We start from the raw sequence: 17,066 nt of genomic DNA, 5'->3' as shown, positions 1-17,066 counted from the left end.
TTGGCCACCAAGACAATGTGTGGCTAAGAGGGTTTCTCCAATGATTGTGGGTACAAGGAGAACCAAGAAAATGATGTTTTGCCCACAAAGAGGGAACAAGGATAAGGGTGGGGTTAAGTGAATGATTAGTGAGATTAATGATGGGATTAGGCTAATGAGAGCTGAGAGCCAAGCTATGGAGGGATTTGGAGAAACTCAAAGGGAGAAAGAGGGAGCTCTGATACCATGTTGAAAAACACAACACATCAAGCTATGGTGTGATTAAGCTAACCTAAGGTGGGTGGTGCCTAAGCATACTCATAATGACAAACTACTAAATTAATTAAGCAAGAGACTTTAGCACAATTAGGTAACAAGATTGAGACTTGTACTCATATAGAGGCTTAAGAGCTTGCTTGATCTCATTGCTTGGAAATGACCCCTTTTACATGAGGGAGGTATAATTTGGCATGATAGCTTTTGTGGGATAATTTTAGTTTGCTCATGTGGCAACATGATAGGTTGCTTAACTTTTCTACTCACTCCTACCAACTTGTGCTCTCTGGCACCACATTTCTCAACAATTGTCACATGCCATATGCACTTCATCCACTTCCAAACATGATAATGAATATGATGTGATGAGATGTGGATATGGGTAGATGTGAGTGATGAGAACTGATGTGGATAAATGAGAAAAGATGTGATGAGATGGAAAATGATGTGATGTTAATGGGAATACATATGAAATGAATGAGGATTGATGTGGAACAATGTGGAAAGACGAGAGTTCGTTATAGAAACTGTATTTATGACCTGTATTTAAATGATTGTTTTATGTCAAAAATGCTGGGGAAGCATTTTGACCGTCTTGTGAATGAGGTCGTGGAGACCTATCTGATAAAGTTGTAATAGCTGATGGAGAGTCAATGGAGGACGTCTTGCGTAGCAAGGTCGGCCTAGGTCTTGACCAGCTTCGGTTTGATTTAAATGGTGAGCTTCCGGTACGGTGGATGAGGGACCAAGGAAGCGGCGGCCTATGAGTGAAGTGCTAGGTGACCTACGAAGGATCCTAGAGGGTGCTGACCATACGGTGCTTGGGCTCTGGGTCACCGAAGATACCCACACGTGCGTCGTAGAAGATTTTGGAACAAGGAGTAAGAGTTGTTTTCTAAATTCGGGCATGGATCTGGTTCAATGACCTTGCTGGTCCTTAATAACGGATGAGTCCATGGCTCTTTTATATGGATCTGTTGGTTGATCTTGTTGATCTTCAACGGAGATTCCATTTTGATTTTTATAAGTGAAAATATTTCCGGTTACTATGAGCTAGGAATTATCGAAAAGGCCTCTGAGTGGACAGGTGGTGAGCGTTCTGGTTATTGCCAATGATGCCATAGGTACACCGATGAAGGAAAAATTTAAAATTAGGATTCAACCGGATATTTTAGAAGTTTATGATCAGTGATACTATAGTTTCATTAATTTAAAGACAGCTAAATCTATGAAAAAGGCGATTTCTTGGGTGTGTAAGTGGTGTGACTAGTTCTAAGTTTGCATGAATATCCGACTAGGGGACGTCGGAACTCTTTTCCCTGGTACTCCGGGACAAAACCTAACCAAATTCTTAATTGGATCCCATCACTATAGTGGTTGGGTGGTTGGCTTACCCACGGGACTAGATGGGGTTAGGCTGGAGTGATGGATCCCTAAAATGAGACTCAATTTTGTTATGGCACGATAGATGAAGTAAATCCCGAAAAAAATTGTTCTATGGAAAGGAATCAATAGCTGTGCCGCTCAATGAGGAAAAAAGCATTGCTCTCTATGATCCAAGTGCAATCTTTTCCTTGATTTGACTATGGGACTTACGGGTTCGGTTAGATCAGTTCAGTTAGTTAAGGCTTTTGACTACGTTAGAGTAAAAATATCGTGGAGGAATCACTCGTGCTTTGTGGGTGAGGGAAGTTTTTTCGGGTTTGGTTTTGGAAGAACCGAGGGATTAATCTCTTGTCCGGATATCCGTGGACGAGGCCTCGAGTGAGGGACCCTGCCCCACGCAAGAAGTGCTACTTCCGTTGCTAGCACCCCTGAATTCATTGCGCGATGGGACAAGGATCTTTTAGTGAAGGGGAACATTTAGGAGAAGTAGTGGAAAAATGGATCGAGGCAATAGAAGAGTAGTTTGTTGTAACCGATTATAAAACGAGAAGAGCAAGATGACTCTCGCCAGATTGAAAATAGAGGAAGCTACTTCCGCTGCTAGCAACTGGAAATCCGGTGCGCAGAGGGGGCAGAGGGGTCTCACACATTTCCACCATATCTACTTCATCTCTTCTTTCTTCTTCTTCATTCAGCCTCTTTTTTCTTCCTTCTTAATCAACATGTTCTAAGGACGTCCACCTGAGTTGGTTTATACCATTTAGCACCAGATTTTTGCATCATGTGAGGGTGTTAAAAAACAAAGTTAACATATCAAGTGAGGTCACTTAATAATTTTCGGTGAACTAGTTTTTGGGGGAGGGATGGGATGTAGAGAGGACCCCTATAGAAGATGCCATTGAATGCAAAAGTAACAATGCCAGATGTTACATTCAGGTAAAATAAAAACATAATGTTTGTTTGTGTTTGTAGCAAATTCTTTCAGCTTGGTGACACCCATTAGTTTTTAGCATTGGTTGTTTCTATGACTAGGTATTTCATTGGGAGAGGCAAACATTAAGAATGCGATTTTGTTATAGAAGATGGTGATTATGGAGAGGCATCTAGCAAAGCTTGGATCAAGATATGCGTGATGGAACTCACTCTTCCATCATAGATGTTGTAATCCAATCACAAGGTTGAGACCCATTAGTGGTAAATCTAAAAACCATTAGCCATTGGCCTTTCTTAGTCAAGAGATCCAATCAATGCATAGTGATGCAACAAGGGATTTCTATTTTAAGCCAGATGGTAGGAAAATCAGAGGCACGAGTGAAGCTTCTAAAACCTACTCTATTTGTATCAAACTACATATCCTAGAGGTTGTGGAATCACCTTGATATTGTAACCTTTTCATCTATAATAAAATTTCAAGAATTATCTTTGATATATATGTTGTGTAAATGTTACTGTGGACCAAGGCTTGCAGAAAACACCATTCACACGTAAACATTAGACTCATTTAATGAATCATTTTCCCTCTAAAAATTTTACATGTTTTGGAGGTTATCTCTTCTTATTTCTTCTTTTTGCATTTTAGGTTAGCTCTCTTCTTGCATCTGCTTTTCCTTTCTATTTGCTTTAATGGCAACCTCACGTCCTAGGCATCCCTAGTCCTCTACCTTGAAAATGTATAGATTTCAACATTAAGCTATAATAGGCTATTACTCCAATACGTTACTTTGAATTCTGCATATAGATACCATGGAGAATCAAAGGATTCTTGGTACTACCAACATAGAGATCATCATTACATGGAGATACAAAAATGCCTTATTAACATCTAGCATGACAAAATTTTGTACATGATGAGAGAATTTAATACAAATGTAAGATTCCTCCCCCAACCCCTTTTTTGATGTCTAGTATCTTTCCTTGTAATCAATCACTCTTCAGAAATATAAAGACCTTGTTTCTAACTGTTTTAACCTAGAGAGAGAAAATATTCTAGAGAGAGAATATTCAGATTTTGAATATTTTTGGATAGAAAAATATCTCATATAATTAAGATGAATTCACCTGAAACAGAAATTCAAAAAGAATTTTCAAATGTGCAATTGGAATTAATTGGAAATAGGTATAAAGAACCTTAGTCTAAGGGTCTAGATTTTCAGAAATCTTTAGACTATGGTCCAATTAAGGTTCCTATGGGCCAATAGCATCAATACATGTGTAGGGAGGAGATAAATCCAATTTGTAAAAAGAAGATACCCAAAAATGAGTAAATGCTCACATAAGGTGAAGAGTTGAAAATGTACAAGGTTTATTAGTAAAAAAACTATGAGCAATATAAAAAAAATGAGATATTTTGGGTATCCAAAAAGGAGTAAATGCTCACATAAGATGAAGAGTTGAAAATGTACAAGGTTTATTAGTAAAAAAAAACTATGACACATATGTAAGGAAGAGGAGTTCTTTAAAGGAGGTGCATATTTCACATAAGATGAAGAGTTGAAAATGTACAAGGTTTATTAGTAAAAAAACTATGAGCAATATTAAAAAAATGAGATATTTTGGGTATCCAAAAAGGAGTAAATGCTCACATAAGATGAAGAGTTGAAAATGTACAAGGTTTATTAGTAAAAAAACACATATGTAAGGAAGGGGAGTTCTTTAAAGGAGGTGCATATTTCACATAAGATGAAGAGTTGAAAATGTACAAGGTTTATTAATAAAAAAACTATGATACATATGTAAGGAAGGAGAGTTCTTTAAAGGAGGTGCATATTTCACATGCTTGAATGAGTTTTAAACTCATAAAAATTGAGATATTTCATCTCTCCTCTCTCCTCATTCAAGTCTAGTTCCAAAAAGTTAGCTTAACTGACCTAAAAATGGTCAAAAAGTGACCAAACTGACTTGGAAAATTCTAGAATCAGTTTGTTTGGTTAGGAGCTCAACTTTTCCTATAAATAGAAGCCTCCCCTTGTTGAAGAAAAGATAGTGTCTTATGCTTTGTTACTCTACTCCACCTAAGCCAAAATATATAGTGTCTTATGCTTTGTTACTCTACTCCACCTAAGCCAAAATATATAGTGTCTTATGCTTGTTACTCTACTCCACCTAAGCCAAAATATATAGTGTCTTATGCTTTGTTAATCTACTCCACCTAAGCCAAAATATAGAGTGTCTTATGCATTGTTACTCTACTCTACCTAAGCCAAGCGCTGTGAATTCTTTAATAATTCACTAGTTTTTGATACTTCTCTCTTTCTTCAATCCCCATTGGTGGCTCCATCAACATACTAAACCAATTGATTGGTTGGGGGCCTCTACCGTGAATAAAGAATCAAGCAAATTATAAGGTAAGTATATTGAATTTTGATCTTTTCTATAATTTCTCAATGATTCTCTCTTCTCAACCCCTCTCAAGCTTGAGAAGCTTAATTGGTATGGTTTTTTAAATGCTATTGAAGTTAAGTGGTGAATAGTAGTGAAGAGTTACATAATTTAATAAATGCTATTGAAGTTAATTTCCATTTATGTTTAAATTCTAATGGTTTTTATGTAATTTCTCTCTCTCACTCAAGAAATGGTCATACTCATGACCCATTCTCAATCCAAATGAAGCTTTTCATAAAGCTTTTCCTTAATCCAAGATTAAGCTATGCTTGAGGCCAAATTAATGGCTTTTTTCTATGCTTTTAGTTTATGTATAATGATGATTCAATCCATTATGGATTGATGATCCAATTAGAGACCATTCTAATTATTTCCTTAATGATAAGCTTTATCCCTTAGAAAAAATTGAGATTTATCAGTCATAGTAGCGGAGCTATGGTAAAATTTTTATAGAAATTACGCATAAAATAAATTCATTCAAAGCATAAAAAGAGGACTTCCTACCATATTCTAGGAACTATCATCCTAGATTAATTAAAAGAATTTTATTATGCATGGAGATGTGGATGTTTGCATGTAGATGTAGATGTATGGATGTGAGTGTGAATGTGGAGGTGGATGTATGCATGGAGATGTGGATGTATGCATGTAGAAGTAGATGTATAGATGAGGATGTAAATAGAGATGTGGATGGATGCATGTAGATGTAGATGTATAGATGTGGATGTGAATGGAGATGTAGATGTATGCATGTAGATGTAGATGTATAGATGTGGATGTGGATGTATGCATGTAGATGTAGATGTATAGATGTGGATGTGGATGTGGAGGTGGATGTATGCATGTAGATGTAGATGTATAGATGTAGATGTGAATGTGGAGGTGGATGTATGCATGTAGATGTAGATGTATGGAGGAGAATGTGGAGGTGGATGTATGCATGTAGATGTAGATGCATGTAGATGTAGATGTATGGAGGAGAATGTGAATGTGGATGTGGATGTATACATAGAGATGTGGATGTATGTATGTAGATGTGAATGTACGCATATAGATGTAGATGTATGGATGTGAATGTGCATGTAGATGTGGATGTATAGATGTGGATGCATGAATGTACATGTAGATGTGGATGTGAAAATAGATGTATGGATGTAGATGTGGATGTATGGATGTGAATGTGGATGTGGATGTGGATGTGGATATATGTATGAATGTGGATGTGGATGTGGATGTATGGATGTGGATGTGGTTGTGGATGTATGGATGTGAATGTATGGATGTGGATGTGGATGTGGATATATGTATGGATGTGAATATATGATATGTGATGTGAAGGAATCTGAAGTGATGAGATGGAAAATGATGTGATGGGATGAGTACACATATAACTGGAATGTGGGATAAGCAATGTGGATTGATGAGGGATAATGTGAAAAAATGAGAGTTAATATAGAAACTATATTTTGTGACTGTTTGTAAATGCTGTTTGTAAATGACTGTTTTATGTCAAGATTGCTGGGAAAGCATTGTGACCATCTTGTGATTAAGGTCGTGAAGACCTAACTGATAAAGTTGCAACTGCTGACGGAGAGTCAATGAAGGACGTCTCGCGTAGCAAGGTCGGCCGAGGTCTTGACCAGCCTCGGTGCGATTAAAATGGTGAGCTTCCGGTACGGTGGATGAGGGGCCACCAAGGAAGCGGCCTATGAGTGAAGCGCTAGGTCACCTGCGAAGGATCCTAGAGGGTGCTGACCATACGGTGCTCGGGCTCTGGGTCACCTAGGATACCCACGCGTGCGTCGAGGAAGATATTGGAACAGAGTTAGAGTTGTTTTCTGAAATCGGGCATGGATCTGGTTGATTGACCTTGCTGGTCTTCAATGGATGAGTCCATGGCCCTTTATATGGATCTGTTGGTTGATCTTGCTGATCTTCAACAAGAGTCCATCTTGATAAGTGATTATATTGCCGAGTATTATGGGCTAGGGATTAGGAAACGGCCCCTGAGTGGACAGGTGGTGAGCGTCCTAGTTACCAATGATGCCATAGATACTCTGATGAAGGAATGATGGGAAAATTGAGAATCAACTGGATAAATTGGAAGATGGTGATCAGTGATACTATGGTTTTATTAAAGGATTGTTTTAAACTGGTTGAATCTGTGAAAAGGCAATTTCATATTGGGTGTGTGAGTGGTGTGACTAGTTTTATTTTGCATGAACATCCAGCTAGGGGGCCTTGGAACTCTTTTCTTTGGTACCCGGGACAAAACCTAACCAAATTCTTAATTGGATCCCATCACTACAGTGGTTGGGCGGTTGGCTAACCCATGGGATTGGATGGGGTTAGGCTGGACTGATGGATCCGTAAATCGAGACTCAAACTTTTGTTTTTACGATAGAAAAAATAAATCCCGAACAGTAATTGTTCTATGGATAGGAATCAACGGCTGTGCCTCTTGAATGGGGAAAAAAGCGTTGATCCCAATGATCCAAGTGCAAGTTTCTTCCTTGAACTGACTAAGTATCTTATAGATGTAATTGGATCATCTCGATCAGAAATGATCTTGACTACGTTAGAGTAAAAAGTTATCCTGGTGGAATCGCCCGTGCTTTTCGGTTAAGGAAGTTTTTCCGGGTTCGGTTTTGGATAAACCGACGGATTAGTCTCTTATCCGGATATCCGTGGGGCGAGGCCCCAAGTGTGGGACCCCTGTCCCGCGCGAGAAGCGCTACTTCCGCTGCCAGTACCCCGAATCCGTTGCTCGGTGGGAACAGGGATCTTACAACAAAGATCAATGCCTTCTTACATTGTTAAATATATTAAATTTATACATTACGTCAGAGATTTATTCTAAACATGTGAATTCTAGTTAACTAGGTTGATGTAGAATATTGTTGGGAGGGGAAGCTTGCTCTTTCTGTGGGGGAGAGGAATATTGTTCTTGCTATTGAGGAGAGTCACAAGCATGCTCTTGTTGTTCTTGCTACCATCCGAGGGGATGGAAAAACTCCAAGTTGGATCCACTGCCTATCGATTGGCATTTGCAGCTACTACCATAGTTGTGTCATTGGTCTTACATGTACTCCCTACTATGGTTGCTTAGGTTCAAGTACGATAAGACTCTAGAGCCAGTTCAACTCATTTACACAAAGATGAAAGGTATCTTGGAAATCCCTCCTCTGAGGGGAAAGAGTTACTGAAACTAAAGAGACAAAGTTCAATCATTCACGTGACAAATGGCTCAACACACAAAGGACTGATAACCAAGCCAAATATAGGGAGAGTATTGAAAGGGGGAGGAATGAAGCTGCTTGTCTAGAATTTCATATTGCTAATGTTGAAGCTTTGAGGTATTTGGGCCCCTCCTTTGTTGTAAAGTTTCCGGTGTGAAACATTCCTCTATACTTTCCTTTCAATGCGGAGGAGATTAATATCTTATCCAGAATGCACAAGGAGGTCAACGACAGAGTTATGCAGGTTATTTTAAGGTTTGTTATGTCCATGTGATTAACTTTAATTTAAAGTTTTATGCTTTATCAAAGTAATACAATGTGAATTATCTGTGTAGCCTGGTTCTATCAAATCTCCCATGGGAAGATTAGCACAGAGTATCTATTTTGGATTCTCTTATATCCGCAGTTTTGGTTTCAGAGGAGACTTTCTATGTGGATGTATGTCCATGGTTTAGGCATGTAATTTTGGACCAAGCCTAGATCTTTGTAATGGCCTACCATGAAAAGTAAGTGTCATGTGACCTAAATTATACTTTTGCTATTCTGACATAGATACTAGATGTCACATCTTATAATATTTATTGACTTTTGTGGTGCACACTGGAGTTTGATTGCTACTATAAATACTGAGTCAAAGTAATGTTTTCTTGCCAATTTAATTATAGGATTTCATGGCAATGTGATGCAATAAGTCCACACACGATCATTTTTTATATAACTAAGAGAGAGAGCGAGAGAGAGAGAGAGAGAGAGAGAGAGAGAGAGAGAGAGAGAGAGAGAGAGAGAGAGAGAGAGAGAGAGAGAGAGAGAGAACTTTTAGTCTTGCAATTGAAAAATGGTGTGCAGATCTATTATAAAGTTACTCGAGGTTCACCTAGAAATATTAAGTCTAGCACGTGACCTCATCAAAAGGGGTTTTTTAATTCAAAATTTTAAGGAAAATGTACAAAAACACATTTACAGGAGTTTTGAAATATTTTTTTTAAAAACTTGTAAGTTTATGAAGAAAAAGGGGTCAATTTATCCATGAAAAAATTATAGGTAAGGGGCTTTTTAAATACCCCTTGAACATAAGTGATACATAGGATTTCTTAGTAGTGCACCCCCCCGGAGGAAAGTTAATAGCAGAAAATGAGGCCCTTACCCATAGGACAAGGTTTTAGAGATGATTATGTTGCCATATACATAGGCAGTGATGTGTGTGAACACACTTAGGACCGTCGGGGCACTTTTTCCCTCTTTAGGAGGTTTTTCCCCCCGGCTTGTATATACGCCCATTATTCTAGGGCTAACTTATCTTTTGTACATTGACACAATCTAATACACTTTTGTGTTGTGTGCATTTTTGCTTCTTCTTCTCCAAGCTTTATGTGCTTTCCTGTAACCCTAATTCCAACAATTGGTATCAGAGCAGGCATCAGCTCCCAGGGCTACGCCGCCAGCACCCTCCGACTCACGTTCTCCGATTGAGGTGAGTTTTCACGAGAGCTTGCAGGTCCCTATACTCTGCCAATTGGCCCATAAGGCTTTACGTTCTCAGAATTTGCATCTGAGGTCGTTTCGGGCTCCGTTTTTGCAATTCAAGTTCTACACAGGTGTTTTCGTCATTTTCTGCAGAAATTTCGACAGTGCAGTTTTCTGCAAAACAGGCATACGTGTTCTATTGTGGACCGTGCTACATAGCACAAGTTGTCTTCTGCTCAGTCTTTGCTTCATTACAGGTAGCTTTTGCATCAGTTTCAGTCAGTGGCCATGGCTGATAACAGCAATGATGTATTTCGCATGTTGTCTGCTGAAGACAAACTGGATGGAGACAACAACTACCCACTTTGGGCATACATGATGCAGCATGTTTTGGTTGCAAAAGGAGTGTGGAACATTGTGCAGGGTATGGATGTACGTCCAGGTTCTGTGGATGTAGGATCTGTTGAGGTTGTTGCAGGTTCTAGCAGCTCTACTGTTGCTGCTGTTTTACCCACTGCTGAACAAGCTCGTTGGGATGGTAAAGATGCGCAGGCTCATGCCTTGATTGCACTTTCTGTTAAACGTAACATCACCCCACATATTCGTTCAGCTAAAGCAGCAAAACAGGCTTGGGATATTCTAGATGGTTTGTATGCAGGTCGTAACGAGGCAAAAATTGCTTACCTGCGTAAAGAGCTAGAATTGAAGATTATGCAAGAAGATGATGACATGAATGTTTTTCTTGCTGAGATTAAAGATCTCAAAGAAGAGTTGATTTCTGCAAGTGAGATTATTCCTGATCATTCTCTTGTGCAGACTGTTCTTGATGCTTTACCTGAGACATATCAGACTTTTGCTTCCACGTGGAGACTTCTTAATGAGGACAGACCTAATGCTGTCAAGTATGATACTTTAGTCAACAAACTCTTGCAAGAAGCGCAGTCCAGGCAAAACAGGGCCAGGCAGCATCAAACATTTATTGCTGCCCAGCAGCAAAGAAGAAGTGGTAAGGCAGCCCCTTCCACTGTTTCTTTTCCTATTAGTAGGTCTACAACTTCTTCTCCTTTCACAGGTAGCAACAATAAGTCTGAGAAGGCTCTTGATAAAATCAAGAAAAAGACAAGGTGCAACTATTGTAAGGCAAATGATCATGTCATTAAGAATTGCCCTAAGCTAAAGGCTAAAGAGGCAAAGAAGAAAGAGTCAAATGCAGCCACAATAGTGGATGCTTCTACAAATGCAGATTCTGCAAATGTTGTGCAGGATACAGAATGGGCGTTTAACGTGTATTGCCAATATGACCCATGTGTACATGATGCATGTTTGGCAGTTTTAGTTGATTCTAATGTATGGTATTTTGACAGTGGTGCTACAAAGCACATTACCTCGCATCGTGATATGTTCACTTGTCTTGAGGCTGTCTCTAATGGGAATACTGTCACATGTGCCAATAATGCTTCTTACCCAGTGAAGGGCGTTGGTAAAATTATGCTTACTGCTGCAAATGGCAGTGCTTTCACACTTTCAAATGCTTTGTATGTGCCAGGGATAAAGAAGAATCTATTGTCTGTCTCTGCGCTTGCTAGACTTGGATTTGTAGTCAAATTTGTGGATGACAGATGTACTGTTCATGATTTGACTTCTGGTGATACGATTATTGCATCTGGCACCTTGTTTCGTGGGCTGTGTAGGCTCAATTCTTATGACAAGTGTGTGGAAGATTTAGCAAATGTAGTTTTTGATGAAAAGGCAGTTTCGGATGCAAAACTATGGCATGCTCGTTTTGGTCATCTGAACTTTGCTAGTTTGCTGCGTTTGCAGAAATTTGATATGGTTGCTTCATTGCCCCCTCTTCAGGCACCATTGAAACATGTTTGTGAAGGCTGTATTTTGGGCAAAATGCAGCGTTCTACGTTTCCAAAGGATGGTTCTGTGCAGGCCACTCGCAAATTGCAACTTGTACATAGTGATGTATGTAGGCCTATGCAAACTCCGTCATTTGGTAAACACTTGTACTTCGTGACTTTCATTGATGATTACTCAAGGCATGCATGGGTATATCCACTGAAGGCAAAGTCCGAAGTGTTTTTGTGCTTCAAACAGTCTTTTCTTTTATGGTTGAAAATGTATCCAATTGTACTGTGGGCACCCTCCGTTCTGATCGAGGGGGGGAGTACATGTCTAAAGAGTTTGATGCATTTCTGGCTAGTCGTGGGATAAAACACCAATGTACAGTGCCGTATACCCCTCAGCAAAATGGTGTTGCTGAGAGAAAAAACAGGTCACTTATGGAGATGGCACGATGTATGGTCAAGAGCCAAGCTTTGCCACATGCATTTTGGCTTGAGGCTGTCATGTGTGCTGCATATATACTCAATAGGTGTCCCACTAAGGCCTTGCAGTCTATTACTCCATACGAAGCTTGGCATGGCAGGAAGCCTTCTACTGGTCACTTGCGTGTCTTTGGTTGCTTGGCCTATGCTTTAGTGCCTGTGCAACAACACAAGAAATTGGATGATAAGGCAGTCTATTACTCCATACGAAGCTTGGCATGGCAGGAAGCCTTCTACTGGTCACTTGCGTGTCTTTGGTTGCTTGGCCTATGCTTTAGTGCCTGTGCAACAACGCAAGAAATTGGATGATAAGGCTGTCAAATGCATTTTTGTTGGCTACAGTGCTAAGAGCAAGGGTTATAGATTGTATCATCCGCAGTCAAAGCGTATCTTGATTAGTCGAGATGTTGTTTTTGAGGAAGATGCTGTGCAGCCTTTGTTATCATGTACTAAAGAGACAGGTGTGAGCTCACGAGATGTATTTGATACATTTTTGCCTCTCTTTACAGGTGGGAATTCAAATGTAAGTCCTAATGAGGCAAATATTCAGCCTATGCAGATTTCAAACGACATCATAGATCAGCCTATTTCTGATGCAGATTTACAGGATGTAATTCATGAGGATAGGGCTAAAAATGAGCAAGCTAGAGGTATGCCAAAATGGCTGGTGCAAACCTTGCGTGATAGTAAGATTGATGGACCTATGACTAATCGTACTCATTCAGGTTTTCAGCATGCCTCTTATACATCAGATTGTTATGCTTTGGCTGTGTCTAGTATGTGTGAAGAGGAAGAACCTCTTTCATTTGATGAGGCACAAAATTCAGAAAATTGGTTGGCTGCAATGCAAAGTGAATATGATGCTATAATGAAGAATGGTACATGGTCTTTGTGTGATTTGCCTATTGGTAAAAAGGCCATTGGATGTAAGTGGGTTTTTAAGTTGAAACAAAAGCCAGATGGCAGTGTTGATCGCTATAAGGCTAGGCTTGTTGCAAAGGGTTATGCTCAAGAAAAGGGCATTGATTTTGATGAGACCTTTGCTCCGACTTGTCGTATGACTACCATTCGTAGCATTTGTGCATTGGCAGCTCATAATGGTTGGAATGTACATCAGTTGGATATAAAGACTGCGTTCTTTAATGGAGATTTGCATGAGGAGGTGTATGTATCGTAGCCTCGTGGTTTTGTTCAAAGAGGGCAGGAAAACAAAGTGTGCAGGTTGAAAAAGGCTTTATATGGTTTAAAGCAAGCTCCACGAGCTTGGTATGAAAAGATACATGCATATCTGACTACACATGGTTTTCAAAATAGTCCAACAGAAAGCACTTTGTATGTTAAACGTGTGGATGATGTACATCTAATCATTGCTCTCTATGTCGATGACATGCTGCTCACAAGACCAAATGAGAGTCATATTGCTGATTTTAAGGCTGACTTGAATGCCTCTTTTGAGATGTCAGATTTGGGACATTTGCATAATTATTTGGGGATACAATTTAAGCAGTGTGATGGAGGTATTGCTTTGTGTCAGACAAAGTATATTGAGACATTGTTGCGGAGATTTGGCCTTGAAGACTGCAAGCCTATTGCTACTCCAATGGAGACAGGTTTGAAATTGAGTCTTCATGATGCTGGAGATCACTTTGATGTCACACTCTATCAGACAGCTGTTGGTTGCCTCATTTATGTATGCATTACGAGGCCGGACATTCAGTTTGCAGTCTCACAGGTGAGCAGGTTTATGCATAGCCCAGGGTCTCAGCATTGGAAGGCAGTTAAATGCATCTTTCGCTACTTGAGTGGCACCATACATCTTGGGTTGTTTTATCCCAAGGGAGGATCGTTGCCACCAGATTTACATGCCTTTTCGGACTCAGATTGGGCTGGCTGCTATGACACAAGAGTGTCCACAAGTGGTTTTTGTTTCATGCTCGATAGCTCATGCATATCTTGGTTGAGCAAGAAGCAACCTACTGTGGCCACTTCTAGTTGTGAAGCTGAGTACAGGGCAGCTTTCACAGCTACGGTTGAGTGTGTGTGGCTCAGACAGCTTATGGCTGATTTGGGTGTTGGGCCACCTCTATCTACACTAACAGTTAGAGCGCATTGGCAGTTGCGAGAAACCCAATTTTTCATGCTCGCACAAAGCACATTGAGGTGCATTATCACTATGTCAGGGAGAGACTCTCAGCAGGAGAGATCAACTTGGCCTATGTGACAACACAGGACAACCTCGCCGATCTTTTCACAAAGGCGCTTCCTTGTGAGAAGTTTGAAGCTTTCCGCAAAGCTTTGGGCTTGCTCCCCTTTGTGGATTGATCTACTTCGGGCATGGCACTCCCCTATACATGAATGCCAGCTCTTGTTCACACCATCACTCCCAGGGGGGATTTGTTGCCATATACATAGGCAGTGATGTGTGTGAACACACTTAGGACCGCCGGGGCACTTTTTCCCTCTTAGGAGGTTTTTTACCCCGGCTTGTATATATGCCCATCATTCTAGGGCTAACTTATCTTTTGTACATTGACACAATCTAATACACTTTTGTGTTGTGTGTATTTTTGCTTCTTCTTCTCCAAGCTTTGTGTGCTTTCCTGCAACCCTAATTCTAACAGATTAGATACAGAGTCCCGAAGGAAAGTTAATAGCAAAAAATGAGGCCCTTACCCATAGGACGAGGTTTTAGAGGTAATAAGAGATGATTAGATACAGAGTCCCGAAGAATAGGGTGGCTTTAGCTGTGGTTGGAGAGTGTGCTACAATGCCATGCTGCTGTTGCACTCAATGTTGGGACTACCTTAGAAAATTTAAGCATGCACTTCTTCTTTTAATGATATCTCAGTTTCCTTATACATTCACTCATAGCACATATGTAATTTTTTGTATGTGTAAAATACACAATAGCAAAATATACAAATTTGGATATACGACTATTCATGGATACAACCATTGAAGATCTAATCAATTAATATTGGGCAACGAGAGCCTGATGTGCCATGTGTTTGTGTCTCCTCCACAATGGCCATCACTGCCACTCTGTGTGCATGGGCAGCTAGAACGCAACTATCCTCAATAAGCCAATCCTTGATAGCCTCCTACAAGCAACCCAACACCATACCTGCTCTAGCACATTCCAATGTGGTTCCTTTTACAAATGGATCTAACAAGGTGCTGGAATAGGAGATTTGGAATTGTGCTCTGATGTGTCTCTGCACCTTTCACAGTTCATGTAGAATAGACTAGTGCTGTTTGTACCTTCGAGTCCTCATTGACCAAAGGCTGGGTATGTTTTTGCTCGGTGCAACTTTTTAACCTATTTTAAGATCTTTGGATGAGGAGGCCATCACAGTCTTCTTTGTCTATGCCATCTATAATAAAATCAGAGACGGATGGCTCAAATGACTAATCGAAAACTTTTTTTAGATATAAAAATCACTACATAATAAGGAAAATGTTTTAGATAAAAATCACAACGCGATAGGCAGACATCCAACACATTTAATTCCCCACATTACATTATACTGAATTCACAATCAAGGAAACTTTAACACATAAAATTGGCTAAAATGACTAATAGGGATTTTTTTGGGGATAAAAATCACTACAACAAGATAGGTAAACATTTAGCACATTCAATCCCCCACATCATCTTGTATTGAAATCAAGGAAACTTCAACATGAAAAATTGGCTCAAATGACTAACAAAGAAAACTTTTTGGATAAAAATCACTATAATGCAAGAGGAAGACATCCAACACATTCAATCCCCCGCATTGTGTTGTACTGAATTCACAATCAAGGAAACTCCAACACGTAAAATTGGCTCAAATGACTAATAAGGAAAACTTTTTGGATAAAAATCACTTTAATGCGATAGACAAACATATAACACATTCAATCCCCCACATCGCGTTATACTGAATTCATAATAAAGGAAACTCCAAAATGCATAATGATGCTTCTACACGTGTTAAACACCTATTTAACAAGTACGTGTACCAAATCAATACAGGAGAACAAGTGTATAGGGTGCTATCCTCATGTTGTAATGATTGTACTAGTGGAAGAGAGGTAATGGAGTCTACAAAAGTATGTAAGAAATTTCCTTATTCAATACAACACAATATGGTTGAACATGAATGCAAAGATCTAGCTACGTTGTGAATTGGACATGTGAGTTATTAAACATTGGATTGAGAAATAAAAACTTACACATCAATAGAAATGTTGTCCACAAGAATGAGTAGATGATGAAGAGTAGACCAAAAAAATGGCATAGATGACGAAGAGTAGACCATAAAAATGGCATAGATGATGAAGAGTAGACCATGCGGATGGATACAAACAAAAATATGATGTGCTGTTTTTAGAAAAGCTTGCTGCTAAATTTGACTAAGGTTTAATAGAAGAGGTCACACCTTAAGTAGGTGTGACACCACACGATGATGTCAGAAGTAATGACATTAGCTACATGTGGCATGCAAATGATGAATGATATCAAATGCATGAGTGATATGTGTCTGTTGGCACACATGTGAAAGAACAAGAGTACCACGAGTAAAGAATAAGGAATAATGCAATTTAACATGCATTATTTATATCGTGACTTTCACTTTCCTCCTCCTGTAAAATAGCGTGATATCTATTATCTTCCTGATATTGATCCATGACAATCTCCACTCCTTTGCAAATTTTAAGGTGTGTTTTTAAATTTAATGGTCTTAGAATGTTCTTTGTCATAATTGAAAAATGATTGTGAGCGTAAGTCCTATGCCTAAGAAAATCATGTATATTGCAATTTAGTGCGAATATGGAACCCTATCACCGGACCATAATTGCGTTGTAATGAAAAATTGTAGTATCCTAATAAGCTTTTAAGCCAGTTGTTAGTGGTTGTTGCATATTTGTGCAACATAGACATTGTATATTGCAATTTAGTACAACGCAATATAAGGCTTCACTCGCCAACATCGACCCTAAATCGCACTGTATTGACTTGAAT

Source organism: Cibotium barometz, chromosome 12 (assembly GCF_041138505.1).
Source record: "Cibotium barometz isolate CiBa-2024 chromosome 12, ASM4113850v1, whole genome shotgun sequence".
NCBI classification, from domain to species: domain Eukaryota; kingdom Viridiplantae; phylum Streptophyta; class Polypodiopsida; order Cyatheales; family Cibotiaceae; genus Cibotium; species Cibotium barometz.
The sequence above is the reverse complement of the archived record's forward strand: the minus strand, read 5'-3'. Positions refer to the sequence as shown.